Source organism: Tachypleus tridentatus, chromosome 8, assembly GCF_004210375.1.
Source record: "Tachypleus tridentatus isolate NWPU-2018 chromosome 8, ASM421037v1, whole genome shotgun sequence".
In the NCBI taxonomy this organism is placed as follows: Eukaryota; Metazoa; Arthropoda; class Merostomata; order Xiphosura; family Limulidae; genus Tachypleus; species Tachypleus tridentatus.
In genome coordinates, this window is record NC_134832.1 from 15389937 (window position 1) to 15415097 (window position 25161).

The window sequence follows — 25161 nt, forward strand, 5'->3', positions numbered from 1 at the left end:
AGTTTTTCTAGTTTTTTGTTGTGGCAGATCTTTTTGTCTCTGTCGTTTTTAGTATTGATTTGGTTTATGTTTCGTTGTATAAGTCCGTAAATCTCTGGTTTAATGCAGCATGCCAGTTGATGGTCTAGATTCATTTTTTGTTTTTGTAAGTCATGTAGTTCTTTATATTTTGTGTTCAACATGGCTTTCAGTAGTTTTTTCTGTAAATTTTGAATAATGTTTGTGTATGTATTAAAATTTTTTGAAAGTTTTACCTTTACAAAATTAGGGGTTAGTTGTTCTTTCTTTGTGAACCTGACGATGACCGAAGAAGGTCGAAACGTTGTTCGCTCTTCTATGTAAAGTGTTTTCTCAGCCCAAAAGAGCCGTTTTTGCATATAAACATCGAAACCCGATTTTTAGCGTTATAAGCAATTAGACTTATCGTCGAAGGTGGAAGCCGCTTATGTAAATGCGGATAAAGTTTAATGTGAGTAAAATTAGTTTTTCAGCCAAACGTTGTCTGTGACAATTACCAACACCCCAGGTAGAAACAACTCACTGATATAAATAACACACCATAATTCCTTTTAGGCGTAGTTACTGATAAAATTAATTAATTATTCTTCTTAACATTTTTTAATTCCTAAATTATTAACGTTTGAAAGTTTCTGATGAATTGGTGATTTTCATAAATACTTGAATACGTCTTGTAATGCTATACAAAAAGTAAGTTAGTGTCTTAACGCATAGAAATAATTATACTAGATGTTAACTCAATATGGCACGACTTTTGTAACAAATATTACACATGTTATTTGCATTTATTTATAAGTTTACTGCATGAACATGATTTAACAACTATGATAAATCTAATTATTATAACTTACAAGCAGTTAACAAGAAGTTCTTTTCATAATGATTGTTATATTGGTTGTGTTATTTTTCTCAATTATTGATAGAAATAACTTGTCAAACAAAGTAAGACTTTTATTTACTTGTTTGTTCGTAAATAAAAAATATTATTTTTCATTTTTTCTTTTGGAGTTGAAAGGCATTATTCAAAATCTGATAAATAATAATACAAAATAAAATTTGTTTTTTTGAAGGATCTTTAGTGTATCATTTATTATTCTCAGTACTTTTGACAGGTATAGTTTAAATAATTAATTATTCTTGTATTAATAAATAGATTTTTTTGAAAAAATAAGTTGTTAAAAAGTAGTTTTAGAGTTTTATTAACGATTATTTGACGTAATTCTATAAATGTTATATCACATTTTTAAATTACACTTTACATAATTTATTGTTGCAAATCTTAAGATTGTGAGCCCTTTTATTACGAATACATCAAACAAGGGTATATGATCAAATGGTTTCCTTTTGAATCACTAAACGGTGGGATAAGATCGTCTCCCTTGTATTGCACCCATGGCTCCAGTGCGGAGCACAATGTTTTTTGGTGACAAGACTCGAACGATGGATAATCTGATCCACAAGTCATCACACTAAATGCTGAGCCTACTTGTCCCAAGTGTTAAAGAAATTATTACGTTATAATTTGTATTGTATATCACATAATATTTCAGCAACAAAAGGTTTCAGTGCCACCTAGTGGATAGTGTACTAAACTGTATATCTAAGATTCCTTGATTCGTATCCGTTTATCGTCAAACAAATAAAGTACGAAAAATAAAAGAAAATCGTACTTTGGGTAGATGTTTCAATAAAGTAGTCCATCAATTGGTGATGTTGTCTATCTATCACTTCAAATTTCGAAACGTCTAATTGATAATTCAAGTAAAAATACCCAGATACAGGAAAAAAAATAATACTTTTGGTTTTACTGGGTTATTGGGTATTTACTGATGTACTTTCAAACAGTGGCAACAGGTGGGACATTCTTAGCATCACCTAAAGATGCCTGGTTGACGTGGCGACGTGTAGTATATTTATATACGCTAATACCCCTTTTAACGTATTGGACATATTCCTGAGATTGAATCATCTCTAATCGGGGTCATTTTAACACAATGGAGATATGTAACTGAAGGCATTCCTTGTTACTTGTATTTAGGTACTGGCAAAGCTCACGATAATATAGTGATCACTAGAAACAAGCAATTTTGTCAACGTTCAATCTTGTTTGATCACAGTGCCATTTAATAGGAAAGATTATCCCTCTCGCTAAGACCGCCTGTAACATCCACTTTTTCCATATTTGTCAATTCACGTAGTTTTCTGTAACGTTTATGATTACATTAGTTACAACCAATAGACAGACAAGATTTGTCTATCAAATAACATATTGTATTACGTTGTTTTCTGTACAGAGATATGTAAATTGTTTCCTAAGAAAAAAAATGATAATGATATCATGTAGTTAGATGACGTTTTAACGGCTCATTTTGCATCCTTAGAAACGCCAGAAATTTGTGGTAGTTACGGGGCATTGACTGTTTTTTCTGCGTGTTTTTCATCTATCTTCTTTGTTGTAATACTTTATCAAATAAAAATTATTTAAAGCATTGTTACCATCAATATGAAAAACTAACCTCTCAAGAATATCAGAGCTCTGCAATGAATCAGTTAAAAGTGAAGATTTACTTCATTTCTCACTTTCAGTAATCTCAAAGTTTATGATACTTAAGTTATTAATCAACTTGTATACTTCACTTTTTCTGTGGTACACATATTCGAAATTATATACTTGAAAAAGTGTAACAGGATGTTGTTTTGCGATTCGGCATGGCCAGGTGGTTAAGGCGTCTGACTCGTAATCAGAGGGTCGCGAGTTCGAATCCTCATCACACCAAACATGCTCGCCTTTTCAGCCATGGGGGCGTTATATGTGACGGTAATACCGCTATTCGTTGAATAAAGAGTAGCCCAACAGTTGGCAGTGGGTGGTTAAGACTAGCTGCCTCCCTCTTGTCTTACACTTCTAAATTAGGACGACTAGCGCAGATAGCTATGGTGTAGTTTATGGCCCGGCATGGCCAAGCATGTTAAGGCGTGCGACTCGTAATCTGAGGGTCGCGCGTTCGCATCCCCGTCGCGCCAAACATGCTCGCCCTTTCAGCCGTGGGGGCGTTATTATGTGATGGCCAATCCCACTATTCGTTGGTAAAAGAGTAGCCCAAGAATTGGTGGTGGGTGGTGATGACTAGCTGCCTTCCCTCTAGTCTTACACTGCTAAATTAGGAACGGCCTCGAGTAGCTTTGTGCTAAATTAAAAAAAACACACAAAAAAACTCATGTAGGTTTGCGCGAAATTCAGAAACAAACATTTTTTGTGAGAGTTATGTCACCCAGTGCTTCAGAGGTGAACCTACAGATTTACAGTGCTAAAATCTACGATTCAATTCACCGTAGTAGATGGCCACATGTGGCTCTGCTCTAAAAATAAGTAAACTAATATCTAATTTTTGAAATTATTTTAACCTTTGAAAATCTTGTTTACATGAACACAATAACTGATAACTGCTCAAGTTGTAAATAAACTTTTGTGTCAGTAAACATTATTTGTAAAATTCAAATTTTTAAGTAGCTTTATTCACGGAGAAAAAAAATACAAAATTTGAATCAAACGTTGAAACAAACAAAAGTATTAATAGAAAGGGAGTTCATGTGGAGCCCACCACTACGTCATTAAACTGATCATATAAAGTAAATAACATTGAACACAAAACGAAATTATTCAATTGGAAAATTAATTAACTTCAAAATTGCTCATTTTGGAATTTGCTGCTAAGGAATTTTTGTTGTCTATCGATGGTATTATTCCTAACCGAGCATTATGTTGACATTTCAAGTTGATATTTTGCACAGCGTACTCCATCGATCATACACATAAAACTTTTCTAGGAAAGTATCGAGTTGTTGTTTTTGTATTAAACGTTTGTACTTTGCTAAAAAGACATGTTATCAAAATTCATTTTCAAAACATGATAACGTGTATGATTCTAAAATTTATTTTGTTCCGTGAATTACATATTCAACTTTATTGAATAATAGTGTCGAAATTAACATAAAAGAAATTCAACGCAATTGGAAAATTATTCTTACACTTTTCAGCCAAACTATAGATTTATTTATTTACAAAAAGTATCGATTTATTATTAATTTATTTAGGATATTGGTGAATAGGAAATGATTTTCTAATCATAGCGTATTATCGCATGAGTTGTTTCAATGTCAATAAATGTAATTTTGAAGAATTTTTCTTATCATATCCATCAAAACTATACGACAGGAAACGAGACTAAAGGACTCTTACACACTCAGCAATGTCTGGGTTGAAACGAGTTCGTTACCTCCAGTGGAAGATTAAAGTCTTGCAGGTGATGGGTGACCGAAAATACAGCCTCCTGTAGAAACAGGAAACCTAAGTCACCTTGGAAGGTTACTAAACTGGATTATCCAGTCGGAAGATTTTGGGTATCGGTATCTGGCATCACGATGTTAAACTCTTCCCTCTACGTAACACTGGAAACTTCAAGTAGTTTCACAAATATGCGTATTTATTATTCTCACACTGTTGCTATGTGCGATATCCACACAAGTTTTACGGCCCAACACGAAGAAACACTTTTTATGTTGAACAATTAGAGTAATGAAATTATAGTTACAGTTTTGTAAGAGGATTTGACTAGACTTAAAGCACTCAATACAGCTGTTCGATACACTTACTAAAGTTCTACAAACACCGGGCCTTGATTTTAATATACGTTCTACAAACCCAGCATAGTATTTAAGTAGATTTAATAACACTCACGAATGCCATGTATTGCCTAAATGTTCTAAACAATACGGATCAATAGGGTGTATTTCACAATACCAATAAAGTTAGAAACAATGCTATATTTTGTGTAAAGTTTGGTTGTATGAGATTACAAAAAATTCATAGCATCGGATTATTTTTTACAGTGTTCGTTTCTCAGGCGCCATAACTAGTAATATAAAATAAATAATTATGTGAAGAGGTCTTCAAACGATGAGCCGTGTCATCGAAGTACCTCAGAATGTATTTTGTTACATTTGAAACAAATATCTAATTTTCCCAAAGTATAAAAAGTTTGATGAAGTGTCATTCTCTATGTTATACGTATGGTTACAGTAATATTCATTGATGCAAAATTATAAAACATTCAGAAGAAGGTGTACAGTATTTACATATATTCATCGAAATATAAAATAACAAAATCAAATAATTTTACAGCAATGTCAAAATAACCCAAAGGATAAAAGTAAATATTATTTTAGCTATATAATTATCAGTCGCTAACGTGTACAAAACAGCCACGTTATTCAATACTTGAGTTAAAATAAATGCTGGGAAATCAGTGTATTTATAGTTCATATGAAAAAAAAGAAAAAGGATTGTGACACAAGGAGCTAGGATCTAAGGCTGAATTTCCTACCTGGTTGTTTTACAATACAAGAATGTTGGCACAGATTCAAGAAGTTGAGAGGTAACTTCTCATTCTGGCTCTCAAACTGGGACTTCTAGTTTCGTCACTTGGAGATGGCGACGATGCCGGATTCCTGTCTCAGACTTCATGTTGTTTATCAGTGTTTCAATTCTTCAAACGTAATTGATATTAGAACGTGCAAAACGTTTCTCGTGCCGTCTGTTCGGCCTTCAGGCTGTTAGACCTTCCAGTGGCGACCGCCTGTAAGGACGTGATTGTGTGATGTGGTGAAGTGTAGGCTAGAGCTGCTCTAGCCCTTCGAACTCCTCGCGCGCTTGATGCGGGAAGATTGGAGGTTTATGTATGCAAACCAGGCGACAAAACACGTTCAACGTTTGGGGAACATTAGCAATGGTAATGAAAGCTAAGAGAAAAATGGTAGATAGACATTGTGGCTATTTGTAATTCGACCAACGGTTGTCGGATATGAGTTCCAACCGTGTCTACTTAATGAAGGAATTTCAAGCTTTTTCTAATCTAAAAAATAGACATGCATAGTTACGATTAAGCTGCTACAGATTAAAAAAGGAAATAAGAAACTTTACTGAAACCTCTTTAAAGTTTAGACAATCCATGCTGGTAAAATCAGTCTAACACATTTAGCTATAAACTGTTTTTTTTATTCAGCTTGTTCATTCTTTGAAAACAACTTTATTTAGGTATTTACATATCAATGCAGAGTTAAAATGTTTAAACTTGCGACAAATAAACCAACTCTATCTACAGTATGTTTTTCTACAATAAAATAGCTTTATTATTTCGTTAACAAAAGCGAATAGTACACTGATAAGATTATACTAATTTACAAATGTGTTCTCAGGACGGCTGGTACGGGTATTAACACTAACTAATAAAGCACAGAACAACGTTTCGACCTTTACTTCGAGTGGGTTTCTCATCATCACGAATAATTTACAAATTCTTACATTATTGTGTCGAGGTGACAGAACAGAATGAGTCATTTAACGCTATTTCAGTCATGTTCTTTATTTTTAATAGAAACCATTATCTACTACATTTAGTTTGTTTTTATTTTAAAATATCTGCAGAATGCGATAAAAATCTTCTAACACAGAAATGTGTTGTATGTAGTGTTGAGAACGTAATCATACTTTAAAATCAACCTGTGAACTTGTAGTTTGTTTATTAACATCAAAATCAAGTGCAAAACATCAATATTTGCAACAAATACTTATATCAAAAAACTTTTATATTTTATATTAACATAATGTTTAGGGACAACAAGAAACCTCTTGGACCATCTAGGCTGGCCCATCCTGTAAGTCTATTTAAATCCATTTAAAAAAATTAAAGCCATCCCTTATTATTCATGTATCTTTCAAGGTTTCTTTTAAACTCACTCAAATTTACTGCCTCCACAACATCCGCCCCCCCCCCCCAGTGGCACAGTGGTATGTCTGCGGACCTACATACTAAAAACCGGGTTTCGTGGTGGGCAGAGCACTTAAAAACAATGTTAAGGATCCGAATCTCTCCTTACATAATAACATCATCCAACATATCATTTTAGTAACCCTCCTCTGAATTCTTTCCAACAATTCAATGTCTGTCCTAAAGTAAAGAACCCAAAACAATGTTCCAAGTTCACCCTAACCAGTAACCTACACAATAAAATTATAACCTCTTTAGACTTGTATTCTGTAGATATAACCTAAAATCCTACTTGCCCTACCACTAACAATAGCACAATACTTGGATGACTTAAGAAACTAGTCAACTATTACACCAAGATCCTTTTTTCATGACATTCTTAAGGTTATTCCCATCCAAATTACATTTATAATTCAAATTATGATATCTACATCCAATACTTTGTTTTAATTTAATTGTAACCAATCTGTTTATTTATTTGCCCAGTTCACTTAATCATATAAATCCTTTTGTAAAGTAGCAACATCTTCACAGCCAGCAAGACTTAAGGCCTTGATATCATTAGTAAATCTAAGTAATTTACTGATCATCCCTTCATCTATGTCTTTAATATAAATAAAAAAGGAACAAATATCGAGACCTGACGTACACCAGTTACAACATTAATCCAAGTTGACTGAACTCCATTTATAACAACTCTCTGCTTTCTTCCATCAAGCCACTCGTCAAGCCAATTAGTTAACTTATCCCTCACGCGTATAGAAATATATATATATATATAACACATATATAACTTCCTTAAGTAAAATACAAAAAATGAATATTAATTGATTGGTATTTCTTTAAAATGTCCTACTTATGGTCCTCAAGATGCATAGATTATTCGAAAAATTAACGTTACCCTTAAAAGATGCAGAGATATTCTAGCGTGATACAGCACGATTAAAAAAAAAAAAGTTGAACTCAATGCAATAACACCAGAAAGGGTGGTACTTGTATTTTCTTTCTGCCTATTATTAATATTGATGAATTAATAAAATATGATTAGAAACCTGGTCCAATCTTATTTTTCAAACCGAAGTTAGCATTTCTGTTAAATATAGAATCTGTCTCGTTTTATAATATTGGTTATTATCTTATTATATTTAACTTTAATGCGCACTTTCAATTTTTTAATATTTTTAACGACTTTATACTTCTAAGTATTACGTATATGTTTAACTTTGGAAGTGGAATATATTGACTACGTATTCAAACCGTAGGAGTTAGAAAAGAATAAATCCCTTAGTTATTTTGAATGCTAATCGTTTGAATAATGTTGAAACTTTAATTATGTTTATCTAAAAAGAAGTTAAAATACATTAAGATATATTATGAAAGGAAAAAAGAAAGAAATAACTGAAAGTCTAAAAGCCATTAGGCAAAGATTGAAAGGGAAATTAATGCTTATTTGAATAAACCTGAAGACAGTATAAATGAAAATAAAACTAAGTGTGCAGGAAGACAGGAATGTTATAATGCATCATTTATGTAACCTGAAGAAGTACGTCAAAAGTCTGTCTAAGGAAATATAATGAGTGGAACAAGTTTGGTAATTCCAGAAAGAATGATAAAGACCTGAAGACGAACGGTGGAAGACTTTCAAAACGTCGTCCTTTACACTTGTTTCTACAAGAGACAGGTGCCGTCTATTCATCCAAGTTTCATCAAATATAAAGATCTAATGGCTAAAATAAAGATAAATATAAATAAACTAGTTATATCAACTGCAATTGATTTATTATAAGAAATCAACACAGTGTGCTGTACAGGAAGGTTTCGTGATAGGAAAAATGATGCGGTCCGTTAATGTTAGCTTAGAAGTATATGTGCAAAACTGAAACTTAACAAAATTGAAATAAATCTTAAATGAAAAAAGTATTTACAGACGACTTAACTGTAATTAATATAACTAGATTCCATGAAACAAAACAAAAAAGATAAATGTTATCCTGGAGTGGGTTAATTGAAGGAAAATTACATACTTGTATTAGTAAAGGATTCGAGAAGTATATATTGTTGTTAATTCTTAACTATGCCATTGTTTGTAAAATAACTGTAAACTGAGAAATGTATAAAAATAATTAATTTCAAGTGTAAATTTTAAACTAAACTAAACGTTCCTTCCTTGCATTCTTACATATTGTGCAAGGTTAGTATTGTTTAAAAATAGATCTTGCTTTTACTTCAATGCTTTTATTTAATGTTCTTGTAGTAAGTTATTTAATTCTCCCTTGAAATGAAATGGTATAAGATCAACTTTGTTTTATTGGGTTCATTTTTTCCGTTTTTATAAAATCTGTCGAAGATTATTTAACTTATTTTGATCATTGTTAATGAGCCTTCTTAAAAATGAGAAAAATATTATGAGTAATAGTTTGATATTCCTGATTGTTTTTGAAAGCTAGTTGGCGATTCATGTTAATTAATACTATTATTTTTACTTCTGTTGTTTTGGTTATAATTCTTTACACACGAGCTTTGGAAATTTTATTAAAAGTAATGAAGATGTAATTTCTACAAATGATATTGAGTAAAAAGAAATATTTGATATAAACAAGGAAAATATTATATTTGATAATTTTTACGAAACTGAGAAGATGCAACTTCTAGTAGTATATGATAATCCAGCTGGAAGTTTATTTATCGGAATTAAAAGTCCAATAATTATTAATTTATATTATTCTCCAAATGATAATATGATATTTATTATAGCATACAATGAATGTATATATAAGAGAACTGAAGATTCTGTATTAATAGTGTTTTTAATCTAAACTGTCTAAGATATGATAGAAAAGTTTCTGCTTTTATAATCTAATACTTTTCAATTGGTTTTATACGATTGATTACCTACAAGAGATAATGATTCATCTTCTCCTTGGCTTGAATAATTTTCTTATAAACAATTGCAGCCATACATTTCTGGAATAATTTATGTATCGATTTCTGATAACTTACCAGCATTCGTAACTGAATTATTATCATTATTCTGATGTGTTTGAACCAGAAATTCAATAGCTGTACGAAAAATTTGGCTTTCGATGCCTCGCGTAGGATAAGACGCATAAAACGACAATAATTTTAAAATAGCAAAAAAATACAAAATTATTTTAATGTTTAATGAATTTTATAGGTCAAATATAGCTTTTTTAATTAGTAATTTTAAGTAAACATTTTCTGACTTTTCATTAGTTCTTATAAAGAGTGTATGTTTTTTTACTCCAAGTGATGTTAAAAAACGTAATAAATACTGTTAAAACCTTCTAGTGTTGTAAGTCATGTGATCATGGTGACATTTCTCTCAGTATAATGTTTGTTTGTTTTGGAATTTCACCCAAAGCTACTCGAGGGTTATCTGCGCTAGCCGTCCCTAATTTAGCAGTGTAAAACTAGAGGGAAGGCAGCTCGTCATCACCACCCACCGCCAACTCTTGGGGTACTCTTTTACCAACGAATAGTGGGATTGACTGTGACATTATAATGTCCCCACGTCTGAAAGGGCGAGCATGTTTAGTGCGACGGGGATTCGAACTTGCTACCCTCGGATTACGAATCGAACGCCTTAACCCGATTAACCATGCCGGGCCTCCGAATATAATCAGACATATAGTTAATGGTATTTCTATTTTTTGGTTATTTTAATATTGTTTCAAAATTGATAAAGCACTTCCGAAATATAAAAAAAAATGAAAATTAAGATAATGTTGAAAATTCTACAAGGATTTCAATACTAGTATTATATATACATATATATATACATTATATATATGTATATATAATATAAAATATAATAGCTTAAATAAGTTTCATCTAGAAATAGCATCATACATAATTTATAGTTTGGCTCAGTCATTTGAATAACTATTCGAATAACCCTGGAAAAAATATTCAACTATTCAAAACCGCTCGAGTTTTTATTTTTTAAAAACTTCTCTGTCAGTTGATGAATATCTAAGGTGTTAGACGAGACAGTACTTTAACAGTTGTATTTTTGATCTTTAATTCTTTGATACAATAAATCATGCAATACTTTTAATACATAAGAGAATGTTCATTTTAATAACTACAGTTCAGAGATAAAATATATTATCTATGGATTACCACGAGCATCAATTTTATATTACTGATACTACTGTTATTTTTCTCTCAGAGTTTTTTCTTTCAAATTACAATAAATAATTCAAAATGGATTAAGTAAATTTATAACAAGGATGAATTGAAATAAATTTATTTTATGTGTATATATTAAACCACGAAGAAAATTTATTGAGGTTGATTGTAGCTTGCACATTAATACGGGGCCTGGCATGGCCAAGCACGTAAGGCGTGCGACTCGTAATCCGAGGGTCGCGGGTTCGCGCCTGCGTCGCGCCAAACATGCTCGCCCTCCCAGCCGTAGGGGCGTTATAATGGTACGGTCAATCCCACTATTCGTTGGTAAAAGAGTAGCCCAAGAGTTGGCGGTGGGTGGTGATGACTAGCTGCCTTCCCTCTAGTCTTACACTACTAAATTAGGGACGGCTCGGTGCAGTGGGCTAACAACCTACTCACTTAAATACCTGTTGAAGAATCCAAAGAGATTGCGGCCCTATGTTCCTTGATGGAATCGAATGGTGATAACTAACTAACATTAATACGGAAATAATAGAAGATGTCAAAATATCCGAGAGATGTAATTAAGGAAATTATGATATGAAATTTTTATAACACAATTGTAAAGAGCAAAGTTGCGCTTAATTTAAAGTATATTATTCTTTTTTTTTAAGTAAGACATTTTACGTTATTTAAGTTGCGTTATTTAATATGGGATAATTAGATATGGCTAATCTGGACCCAGCATATATTCTCCACAAAACAAGTGTTAAGATTAATACTGCAACATAATAGACAGCATACAACAACATTATTTATTAACTTCAGACGGTCCGGCATGGCCAGGTTGGTTAAGGCGTTCGAATCCCCGTCGCACCAAACATGCTTGCCCTTTTAGCCATGGGGGTGTTATTAAGTTACGGTCAATCCTAATATTCGTTGGTAAAAAAGTAGCCCAAGAGTTGGCGGTGGGTGGTGATGACTAGTTGCCTTCCCTCTAGTCTTATATTGCAAAATTAGGAACCGCTAGCGCAGATAGCCGTTGTGTAGCTTTACGCGAAATTAAAAAAACAAACAAACAATTATCTTCAGATACCGTTTACGAAGTAAAGTCGTCAATATTTATACGTAATGGTTGCAAATGTTTATAATAATTTTAAACAAATAATTGTATGTACCACACGCAAGGCTAGATACGATGTTCAGCTGTGTAAAAAGTACAAGCCCAGAATTTGGAGACAATTACTGAGGCAAACTAAACAAATGGCTATACATATAGTTTACCTTTGATGAAAAGAGATTTACCCACCGAAAACCTTCGATCCATAAGGTTTTACATATTTGTCTTTAATTGTTTTTTTTAAAGAAAATTGTGGAATTTATGAAAATAATGAATTCAACAATCTTTAGTATTATTTATATTCGTAATAATAAAACAAAGCAAATAATTAAAAAAGCAAACGGGAAGGAGTTTGAATTTCTATTGAGTCTTAGATTTTCCTTCGTAATGTCTAAGCTTTCTTTTATCAACAAAGTCTATATGTGAGAAATGAAACATTTTCGGAAAAAATAGGGTGTGATACTGTTTTGTTGTGAGTTAGATAGAGTATGAAGTCTTTTGTCCAATTCTGTTTGAAACTTCAATGTGTTTCAAGACATATATTTGTAAATGACGAGACGTCTTGCCTACGTAGGTGGCTTTACAGATACCATATGTATCTTTATAAACGTCAAGGAAAGAATTTTGTATAAACTTTCCATTTCACAGGGGAAATACTATATTAGGGTGTTAATGATTTAAGGGTTTGGGGACTTTGTCAATGTTTTATGGCTACGAAAGAGTAAAAATGTATAATCTAAATACTTTTTGTAGACCGCGGTGATAAAGTCTGTAGGACACTTGTTCAATCACTTGTGCTCATGATGACAAAGAAAGATATTAGCTGGTTAGGATTCTAATGATGAACTCATTACAACGCTATCTATTTGGTCATAACTTTAGTAGTTGTGCAAGTTAGTGTTTGTTTCATTCAGCTCTTAGGCAACCATTACTGGGAAATTGTTTGTTAAGACAGCTTTGCATCGTATCTTCTAAAGGAAAGTTACTAAAAGGAAATTCAGTGCCAAGGATCGTCGTAATATATTGATCGGTATCCGGAAATTAAGAAATTTCACGAGTGAAAGAAAAGGAGTCTTTGACAACATAAGTATTAGTCACTAAAGGGTTTAAAGTAGGAATTACGAACTTAGAAATTTGTGTAATTCTGAAACATTCATTAAAAATATTTGCAATTGTTTGCAGTGTCCTTATCATTCATTATCAGGTTTTGTTTTTCACTAAATCAAATATTTAGTTTCTTTTTTAACTCACGTTTTTTTTCTTAGAATCATGAATATTTGGGTATTACGTCATAGCAAAAAACATCAACTTTTCTGTACAAATTAAGGGATGGCAGCTATTCAATAGTACCCACCGCCAGATTTTAGACTGCTCTTATCTGATTAAATAGAAGGATTTCATCATCGTCTTTACACCGCACCCACGGCCTCAAAGTGCGTATCGCTGTTTTATTTATGGACGATAACGGGACGCGAACATTCAAACGCATATACGTAGTTTTTTGAGCCACGCTCGGCCCATCAGAGCAGGAGATAAAACATCTGTTTAAATAAACTGGGAACCTGGTATTAATCATATAAAAAGTTTTATCTTTGACATCAATAGTACAGTTAATTAGGTTTATTTTTTATTTTTGGTTTTTCCAATAGACATACTAAGAGGTCACAAGTGTAACGCAGCTTAGCGTACATTAACCTTCTGAAAAATATTAAATTAGCTTTTTCGCGTGTTCTGTTGCCGTAACGCTTCGACATCCATGAAAAGGTTGTCGTTTTAGAGTTTATTATTATCGTCGCGTGCTCTTCCCTAAATATGTTTAACCTTTATAATTCACAAATATTCAATGTAAATATACATACTGAGGCGCAAACAGCCAGTAGGAGAAACAGAATTTTTTTCATTTATAGTTGATAATATAATGTTGTACATTAAATAATTTGTTTCAATTTCGCGCAAAGTTACTTGAGGACTATCTGCGCTAGCTGTCCCTAATTTAGCAGTGTAAGAATAGAGGCAAAACAGCCAGTCATCACCACCCACTGCCAACTCTTGGGCTACTGTTTTACTAACGAATAGTGGGATTGACTGTAACATTATAACGCCTCCACGGCTGAAAAGGCGAGCATGTTTGGTGTGATGGGGATTCGAACCCGCAACCCTCGGAATCGAGCTTTAATCACCTGTCTGTTCTCAACATTCCTCAGCAGAGCAATTATTTGTTTTAATTGATTCCACGCGAACAACCAAAAATATGTTAAGTTTAATGTTATTCCAAGTATAAAAACTTAAAAAGTATTTTATTATCGAGTGTGTAAAAAATCTATGATTTTTCATATAAAATTTGTTATTCTTCTAATATGTTTTTTTTCGAATTCATATTGGTTTTTAGAGTAATAAATAATTGACTATTAGAAATAGTAGACGTTCACACAGGCCAAATGAGCTAGTTAAAAAACTTAAGTACGACACGACCATGTTGTTTTTTTTTAATTCATTCGTGATGGTGACATTAAAATGTCGAAACATGTAGAGTCAACTTTACGGAGGCCATAGATTGGCCTGAATTTAAAATGCTTTTAACTGTGTATTCATTTTAAAGTTGTATGTTGTTTATCATTTTAATATTTAAAGTTTCATATAATTTATTATTTTAATATTATACGTAAGGATGTAGAAACAATACTATTGTTGGCCTTACTGCAAAATAACATATGTAAATAATTACTACAGAAACTGAGCTTTCATAAACACCGAACATGCATTTCATTTAAGGACACAGAGAATTATGTTGTTAAACACTAAGCTACACAAGAGGCAACCTGGATTTTGCGCTCTGGTGGTATCGAAACCAGAATTTAGCATTATAAGCTCTCAAAATTACCACTGAGATGCTAAGGCATGAAGAACATTAAGCGCATAAAAAATTAACGATACCATTACTTTCTGAATGGTCGTTGATTTATTTGTTTGTTTTGAATTCTGCGTAAAGCTACATGATGACTATCTACTCTAACCATCCCTAATTTATCAGTGTAAGACTAAAAGGAAGGTAACTAGTCATCACCTCCCACCGACAACTCTTGGACTGCTTTTTATGAACGAATAGTGAAATTGATCGTCACGTTATAATGCTTCTATGGTGTGACGTGGACCCCAGATTATGTTGAGCGCCCCAACCACCTAATCATGCCGGACCACGGTCGAATGAAATGTTAAGAGAAGAAATTTATGAAAATGACATCCTAAAATATATATCTGTTTTCAGTTGGGAATTTTACGTATTTTACTTGAATAAAAAATTACTTAGTATATTAATCTGCGAATAAAAAGGTTCAAGGTTCGAGACCGTGGTATCATGGATTACAGTCCGCGCAAAACTCTTCTTAGCAACGGGTGTTTGGAGTTTGTCTATCCTCTGATTGATAGTTCAAAACCAGTAACTTCTGTACTTAAACCACCGAAAAATATTTCAATTGCTGTAAACGAGATGGCAATAACTATATGCTTTTGTAAGTTCATCAGAACAGTGTCGTGATGACTGACAGTTTTATTTTTAACATTATTTTCATTTATCACTTACGAGATTCCGTTATTTGATAAAACCTCGATAACGTTAACACTTAACTCGAGATTCAGTAGAAATACAATGTAACATTTGTGATTCTCTAAACCAAACCAGAGCAATTAGTTAACATAAATATGAGGACGTACATGGAAAATCTAATTATTAAAACATAAATAAAATAACTTATGCACGATAAAACCCAATAGCTCTAAATAATGAAACAGCATTAATTAAAGCAAACAACAGAAAGGATTTTTCAATGTAGTTATGTATGCAAAACAAGTTTTTTTTTTGTAAAATGTCAAGAAGTGAACGATGGAATTTCTTTTATTAAAATAATATTTATATCAACTTAAGGCATACCCTATTAGCTTCACTTTGCACCTGATTAAAAAATGAAGTTTTTCTTAAACCAAAATTCATTTTTTTTTACGTTTATTGTAGAAACCATTAAAAAATAGTATACATTAGATAAAACGATATTGCGAAAACGTTATGTAAATATAAAAAATGTAATATTATGAAAAGTAACGGCGCTAAATGAAAGAACAAAAAATGCTTTACTTATATTTTCTCATAATGGCGATTATTTTGATAAAGCTAAAATAAACGTCACGCGCCTTTAAGATAATTTGAAGCCCTGTTTTTTCTAATAACATTGTTTTCAGTTCCACACCTGATCTTAATGCAATAATTTATATACCTGATTTATCTTGTCTCTTTAATGAACAGCTTAAAAAAATATGATTGATTTCGATATTTTATTGAAGTAATTAAACTACATTTTGTTGTTGTATTCAAACATCATAAATTCACTTAACTGCCGACACTACAGTTGTAAGATCACAAGTAATAAGTAATGAGCAACTACAAAACAACTGTATTAGGTTTAGTAAAGGAGATGAATTTTGAAATTAGAAAGTATAGTTTTGGTAGTTGTTTTTCTTTCCAAAACAAAATGGTGAAATAAAAACGAAAGATATGATGAGCTTAACCTCTGTAAGAACTGATTATTAGACTTGAGTGCATACTATAAATGCTAATATTACGAAAATGCTTCACTAATAATATGGACTTTAATGTTTTGTTGTATTTGATAGTTTGAAATAGTAAATATATGAATATCGTGACCAGCAAAGAAATACAGTTTCCAGTAATGCTATTTCTCCCTAGTCCTGCTAATTAGGTAACAAATAATGTCACCAAGTAGGAATTTATATTTTTTAGATAAGAAAGACAGTCGCTTTGGTTCGTAATTTGTTTCTTTTGCAAGTATGTTTGTAATGATATACTGATGGAAATAGTTATCGAAACACACAAGCATTACGCATGCAGATATCATAAACATCGATTAATGGCAACTAGATGGTGAATTTATTAATGCATTGATATTTTTTTACATATGAGCCTTTTGTTTTACACAAAACATTATATCTTTTTTTTCATTCTGTCATACCGATTATAAATGCATAACTGAGAGGTATTGTTCCAAGTGTGCTGAATTGCTTCTTTATAAAAACTGTTTGGATATCTTTTAGCTTTGTCCATTTTTGGATAAGCCCACAGAGCCTTAAGAATATTAATATCGAAGCTTTTTTACAGTCCAAGCGATGGTTCTGAGTCTTCTATCGACTACTATATCGACAGGGTATCGTTTCTCAACGTCTGTTGTATGATTAAGGCTTGCCGGACAATCAATAGCCGCCTGATGAGTCATGTACTTGAGGAAATGACTTGATGGATCAAAATGTGTCTTTATATGTCAGTAGTCAAGATGTCATCAATTTATATCACTGACTCTATTACTTCAGACGCAGCCACAACCATGCACTGATCTTCTACCATGTTATATTTTGACTATGATGTCTTCTTTCTCTCTATCATCCAACAAATTGTTGTTAGATGCGGCGTTCATTTCTAAAGACCACACATTTCTAGTCTAGCTTTTCCATTGTATATGGTCCGATGTCCGTTTCATAACTTTTGATATGGTTACCTCTTCTCAAAAGTGTTTTTAATCAGCTACACATCTACTGAGATCAGTTCATGTTGATGTGTATTTTATTGTTTTGCATGTAAAGTTGACAGTATTGTATACACAGCAAGATTATCAACAACATCTGTACTCGACTGTTTTTTATCTTGTAAAGAATATATTCTGAAATGTTTAACTTCAGCCTCTACTGAAACATTGAACATTGGCACAGCTCGCATGGAAAGTCATTCACTAGCAAAAAGCGTCGATCTTTACATGCTTGCCACGTGAAGGTCTGTTTTCGAAGCCATTAGTGGAACGTACTATTAGTACTGGGAATGATATGACTGCCTGTTTTACAATGCAATAGCACTTGCTGATTATTTGGATCTATGAACACGAGGCTCTAGTTTGATGCGATTTACAAGATAAGGTGGTGGTATACCCGTAGTATTTGTACTATTTTCCTCACTATTTTCAAAATCATATCCAGTACAGTATATATACACTTTTTTAACCTTTCACTGCTTTTAATTTATTCTAACACTAAATATTTGTGTTTTGAGTTTTCATAATTTTATATGAAGTTAAAAAATATGTACCATTCTGATTTCCAATCAAAAAACACCTATAATGCTTTAATGAGTGAAATTTTTTCATCATTGATCTATTGGGCTAATGACAGATTATACCAGATGAGAAAACGTCCATACCATAAATGGGTAAAAACTACAGTTTCGACCATAACATTCATATTAAAACTTATACAGTCGTAAGATTAAGAAACCTACTTGCAAATGGAAATATACAGCTTTGATACCTCTTGAAGGCTGTAACTAAATTCTAATTGGCATATTACATAATAGGAGACTCACTCAAGATTTTGATTACTGTGTGATATAAATCAGTTATTAACTGAGGTAGTGTATTGTAAATATCAAGATTGAACAGTAAGTGTAAAACAAAATGCACAACTCTTATTATATTCTAAGTAGTATGTGTTCTTGTTTAAATATAACATAACATACTGTACCTGGATAGTTACATTTGCTGACCGTTCAGAGGCCTGCTGAGACTTACACACACTACACAACCATTTAACAAAGGAAAATACAGTACAACAAAAATACATTTAAACAAATAAATACATCAAACAACTAGAAATCCTATATTGTGATTTAAAAACTATTGTAATACATAATGAAAACCTTTGATGCTATAAAAACCCTTAACTTAGAAATAATAGCTATAATACATGCATAGAGAAATAACCGTTTAAAATAGATATAGCATATATATCTATAACTCTTTACGAAGATACAAGTATATACACATATATATATCCTTAAAGATAAAAACCTACAGCAATAACAATCAATCACTGTTACAATTGGCTGTAAGATAATAATTCTTTAACATTAATGGAATTCCAAAATATTGTATGAAACAGGAACCCTTTTTACAACAGTATTTCTATATACAAAAGTATCATAATGCAAAGAAAGGGAAATTATAGGAGGGCTTGTATTTTAAGCAAATAAAATAGCAACAACATTAATATAAAAAGGCCTCCTTCAAAAAGAAAACTGATAATAATGACAAAAACAAAAATATACATGTATAAAAAATACCATTTATATACAGTAAAATCTTCACAAAAATACAGTAATATACTATTACATAGTTACAAAATTACAAACTTTTTAATAACAGCGATGTTTTGGATACATGTGGCTAAGAACTGGCATGCGCTGGATTGCAACACGGTCTCAAGAACTGTCTATACAAGTATGACTGTTAATTTCTGTGTTATTTAATTTAAACTACTATCAACTTGGGCTGCCCAACAATTGGCGTAGTTAGATTTCTAATGCTCTCTGTAATGGAGAGCTACCCATCGTCATCCATACATTCTACTGGACGGGTTAACTAAAGTAAAAGATAGCTAAAATAGTTTAACACTTGACCTGAAGTAATAAAGGTCTACATGGAATATGCAATACAGTTGAACTCCAATTGGTGAAAAGGTTGTAAGACTATTTAGGTATGTAAAGTTATAGACTGCCATACGGGTATAGCTGATAGATATGTACTATACATTTTTATGTACACCTTGACCACTATAACTCGTAATTTAATGGTCAGACTTATAGGATCAGAAGGTGATGTCCGGTCCGACTGGAGTCAAGAGGCTTCCACGCTGCTAGCCATACGAAGACCACACCTTATCTCCACTATAACACATTAGTTATATCACAGTTTTGTTACAATGGGTCTTCTGTCATAAGACAGTATTTTCTAATTGTGGTTGAGCATACACTTTCAGGTCAGTTGATACAGACCTTATAATACTTCACATCTTATGAACATTGTGAAATGTCCACAGAAACCAAGTCTTCTGAGCCAAACATTAGCATATATTTGGCAAACATCTATTTGATCGTTGTTCACTTACTTATTATGTTATCATAACATAAATAAGTGTTCATCCCAATCTGTATGGTCGTGGTTAGCAAAATTAGCAAGCGTATGATTAATAGTCTGTGTCATTTATTTCACTAAACCATCAAACTGACAATGATAAAGCTAAATGAGTATCTTTAACCAGACTATCCAGTGCTCCACTACTGCATCAGTCATAGACTATATGTATTTATTAGTCAATGGACAATCCTTGGCCTAATCCATGAAATAGTCAATGACCACGAGTATATACAGTTTACTTTGTACCATTTCAGAGAGTGAACCAACAATATTTCGGTTATTCACTGCAGAGGACAATCAATAATTACTGGTTGGTCTCTTCAGGCCAACTTTTCGTCTGGGTGTCACACACTGTATAATGTTCATATCAACGCTTAAAGTTGAGTGTCTCAACTTAAATGCTTCTAGTAGAAATGTTGTTAAATACATGTAACACCTTAGTGCCCTTCAGTCTTTGTATTTCTCGACGTTTGGAAACAACTAGCTGTTACACAGGCTGTGAACAACTACTTGGTTGTTATCACTAAAGTACATCTTCCTGCATTCACAAACTCATAACTGCTTGTATAAGTGGGTGCTGGCATAAACAGGTAATTAGGGCGCTGGATTCGTAGTCTTAGGGTTCGAATTTCTGTCCCACCAAACATGCTCGCCCTTCCAGCCGTAGCAGAGTTACATTAAGTGATGACCATAATTAAAAATATGAATTATTAACTGAAAGGTTACTAAAATGCTTCTTCCTGTTCTACACACTACAGGCATTTGCATGAAGTGATGCTTGTTGCGAAATAACGATTAATAACCTATATAATGTTTTGAGCCATTTGAATGAAAAGTGCTGTATCAAAAAGAGCTTGTTTTGGAACAGTAATTCCTATCCTGTATGATGCTTTGACCCATTTGAATAATAAGAGATATTTCTTGGTTTTTTCTTGGATAGAATGTGTTTAACAGAATTACGAAACACAGAATTTAAATATCACTTTAAAATGACTGATGATTGTTTTATTACTGGATTTCGTTTAGTTTTATAACGATATGGTTACGCAACAAAACCAGTGGGTGGAAGCTTTTGCCCGAGGCATGAAACACGAGTTCTGTTGGGCACACCTTAGTTTACTCCATGACGTAATTACCGTCTTCAGCAGGTTAGCTTGTTAAGGCAGTACAGGTAATTTGTCAAACACCAGCCTTACAGAATCTTTCTTATACTTGTAGGCGTTCTCAGTAGACAAAAATTCTGACTTACTCTTTCGCACCTCAGACTTCATGTGCTGTAAGAATACAGTATGGCTGAGGTCAAGTTTTCCACAAAAAATATTGTGAGTTTCTTTAATAATAAAGCATATAATATATGAAGAACTTGCGGTTGCAAAATATATGTACAATATATCCATGATAATCATCTTAACGAAAACTACAAACATTCATTGTCAAAATATAAAAATTCAGAGTTCGGCACAGGAGCGGCAAGCAGAACAAATTCCAAAATAATAATATTCATTAAAGTAATTTTAAGGTATAATATCATTAAAATATGCTGTCAACACGATAGAACTTAGTAAAAAGCAATACAAGTTCAACGTAAAGTAAATGTGTTGTTCTTTCGTTTATTCGGACCAAATTATTGGAAGCTATAGTAGTGAAACATTAAGAAAGTACACGGAAAGAGTGACATCATTTGAACTTTATTACAAACGACATGCAACATTAACCATAAAACATTTTCTGTTTTCTTAACAAGTATGCAAATACAGCTCAGATTATTTAAAGAATAAATTTAGTGTACTACATACGAATTATTTTTCTAATCCATATCTTACACGAAAGCAAGTCTTGACTATGACTACTAATGGTATATGTACCAACTCATCTGTGAATGTTTCTGAAAGGCTTGTCAAAGTGTGAAAAGAATGTTATATCAAAGTCCATTAAAGCTAACCGAATGAATAAAAATCTATTTGTCAGACTAAGGATATTTCACACAAATTTCAGCAGACAAAATAACTATATTTTGTTGTTCTATCTGCTAAACGGAACTAACAATTGAAGAATAAATGTATGTCTCTGTGACTAGCCACATTGAATCTTTATATTGTTTAATGTCTGCCAATTAAAATAGAATTTTATTACTTAAAAAGTAATCTCAAAACACCTACTAACAATTGTGAATTCGTTTTAAAATACTGACAGTTATTAAATCAGTTGTTTTCTGTTATGGAATAATGCTCTAACAACTATAATTTAAAATGAAGACTTCTTCTATTATGCAGTAACTTACATCGCAAACTTTTTTTTGTGGACACTAATACTTGTTTTGTTTTTACTTACGTTTACCAAAGTATGTGTTTTCATTATCTAATATTTTAATAAGTAATTACAATTTCCTTACAATCCTCTCATAAAAGCTTGTACAGTTATTATTTTACTACAAACAGGCTTAAGGTGAAATTTATGAAGGGCAGTATTTTGTTTGGTTTCCAACTAGAATCCTATTATTTTTTTTTTTACAATTTTTGGCTTATTGGTCGTTTTAAGTAACATCTTTTGTTAGGATTGGATGTTTTCTCTTTTGTATTGGATAAGCTTTATATTCTTATATTTTAATTTCATGTTCAGCTGCATGTTTCATTTATAGTAATCTTTAAATGTTTATAATAGCTAGCTAGATATATATGTTACTCTTTATATAAAATGACCAAAGATACATGTTCACCAATGACTGTTCTTTTAAGGATAATAAACAATTTAAAGCTTTGTTTCGATAAGTATGTGTTTATTATTATTAATGGTATTAAGAAGTAACTGAGAGCAGGTTTGTTTTTGTGTATTCTAAAGATTTTCAATAGCACTCAGTCAGACTTGTTAGCTAATACATTTCATTTGTTACACAACAATCCGTAAGAACCAGTTGTAGTATGTTTTGACACTCGAACCAAACTAATAACAAGAGCAGCTGAAAACACTAAAGCTGCTTTCTCTGCTGATTTCATCCATTTAGTTATAACAGTAACAAAATGACCTAATAAAGTATATTTACAATTTATATCATTCCCCTTGTTTAAGTAAGCCATATAAATTATGTACTATACTTACATGTTTTAAGTTTTGTTAATTCTGCTTTTGACTTTAAAGTAATATGTTGCTTATTTGGCTTAGTTTTAAATTCTCGCAAGCTGCCGAGAGATATATGCTTAATTTAGTAGTGACAGACAAAAGCGAATGTTGGAAGTCATCCATCACCAGTTCTTGGGTTATTCCTTTACCAGTTACCAATGGAATTAGTCATTGCATCATAACGTTCCCATGACTGAAAGGGGCATGCTTGGTAGCAGGGATTCGAACCCGCGATTGGCACGTTGTGACTCAAGCGCCCTATCTACCAGGCCTATCTTGCTTACCTTGCATTTTTTTAGATATAGGAAATAACCATAAAATTATATTTCGCGTAACATTTTCAGATGCTTCAAAAGTTAGTTTAATGTATTTTTAAAGTGCTAACCTTGATTTGTATAAATTTTAATATACACTTTTTTGTATACAAGATATAAAAACAATGAATTAAAGTTTAAATTATTGTACACAGGTCTGATGACACATGTTTGTTGGAAAACCACAACAAAACTCCGATGCAAAATTTGACTAATATGCCACTTTCCCTGTAACATTCATTATGTTTTTGAAGAAGTAGGCTTTATTATTACAATTTTTTTTTTAATATTTAGTGTTTCGTTATCTGAAAAATAAGACCCATTTTCAGCACATTATTCAAACCATGTGCTTTCCACAAACTCTGATATAAATAATGTTTAATAATGAAATTGCATTAATTATATTTTTCGCAGGAGATCATCACATACAATGTTTGGACTATTGCATATGTGCATAGGGTGTTAACTCGCAACACAACTCATTTGTCTTCTACAGAAAAAAAGACAAGTGCCTTAACCCTTCGTTTGCGGCTTGTGTAAATTTGTCAACCATCACATGGGCAAATATTAACAGTATTTTGTGGTGAGTCATAAAACATTTACGCGCAAATCCTTGCATCATATGATGTCAACCACAGCCGCCTATGCTTAAAACATATAATATCAACTACAGTTGAGAGATTAAGGGTATGGTATTAAACTAGAAAATTAGGTAAATTGCTGAGATATTTATATTTACAGATATAATTCAAGTATAATTAATCAACTGCACCTTGAGAATCGTATATAGGACCATACTGTTGTGTTGTGTCATGTTAAGTTCACAGTTCATATCTGTTGTCTCCGAGATAGTAATAAGGAAAACATACAAAAGTTTTGGACATTTCATGTAGAAACATTTTCTTGAGTTTTTTAATTTGTTTCTCGCCAACTCTGGAACAAGACAGCTAGTAGTTATTTTCAATTTAATGAAATACAAATCTAAAACATAAAGAAGAACAGATTTGTGCATTCCAAAACTTTGGAATAATCTATATTATGCTAAACCATGGTTATCACACTGTTAATCTCTCCTTACATACAGCGTAATTACTTTATGTTGACAACTCTGTGTCTTCCAGTAAAGCCAAGAAACAGAACAGAGTATTCCCATTCTTTGATGTTTACAAATGACCAAAATTTCATCGAACGTTTTTCTTTATTGGAAGATTCATAATATATTTTAAAGAAAGTGTATTAATTAGGTGTTGGTATATGAGTTAGGTTAATTACAAAGGCGTTCCTTTGTTTGTTTGTTTTTTGAATTTTGCGCAAAGCTATGAGAGGGCCATCTGCGCTAGCCATCCTTAATATAGCACTGTAAGACGAGAGGGAAGTTAACTAGTCATCACCACCCACAGAAACTCTTTGAATCTATGACCCTCAAATTACGAGTTTAATGTCTTAACCAACTCGCCATACCCGGCCTTTTGTAAAAGCCCACTACATGTATCGAAACCCAGTTTTTAGCGGTATGATTATGCAGACTTACCGTTGTGCCACTAAAGGACAGTTAATCAGTACAAGATCGTTTTCTTAATTCATGGTTAATTTTATTTGGAAACTTT

General features: G+C 32.2%; 1 long non-coding RNA gene across 1 annotated transcript in view; it reads right to left on the reverse strand.

Moving 5' to 3' along the window:
* Positions 1-10147, reverse strand: part of LOC143258573 (uncharacterized) — a 181563-nt gene extending 171416 nt beyond the window's left edge. Inside the window, exon 1 of the long non-coding RNA XR_013032366.1 lies at positions 5403-10147. This is a non-coding gene — a long non-coding RNA (uncharacterized LOC143258573). The remainder of the gene's footprint in view (positions 1-5402) is intronic.
* Positions 10148-25161: the final 15014 nt, after the last annotated feature.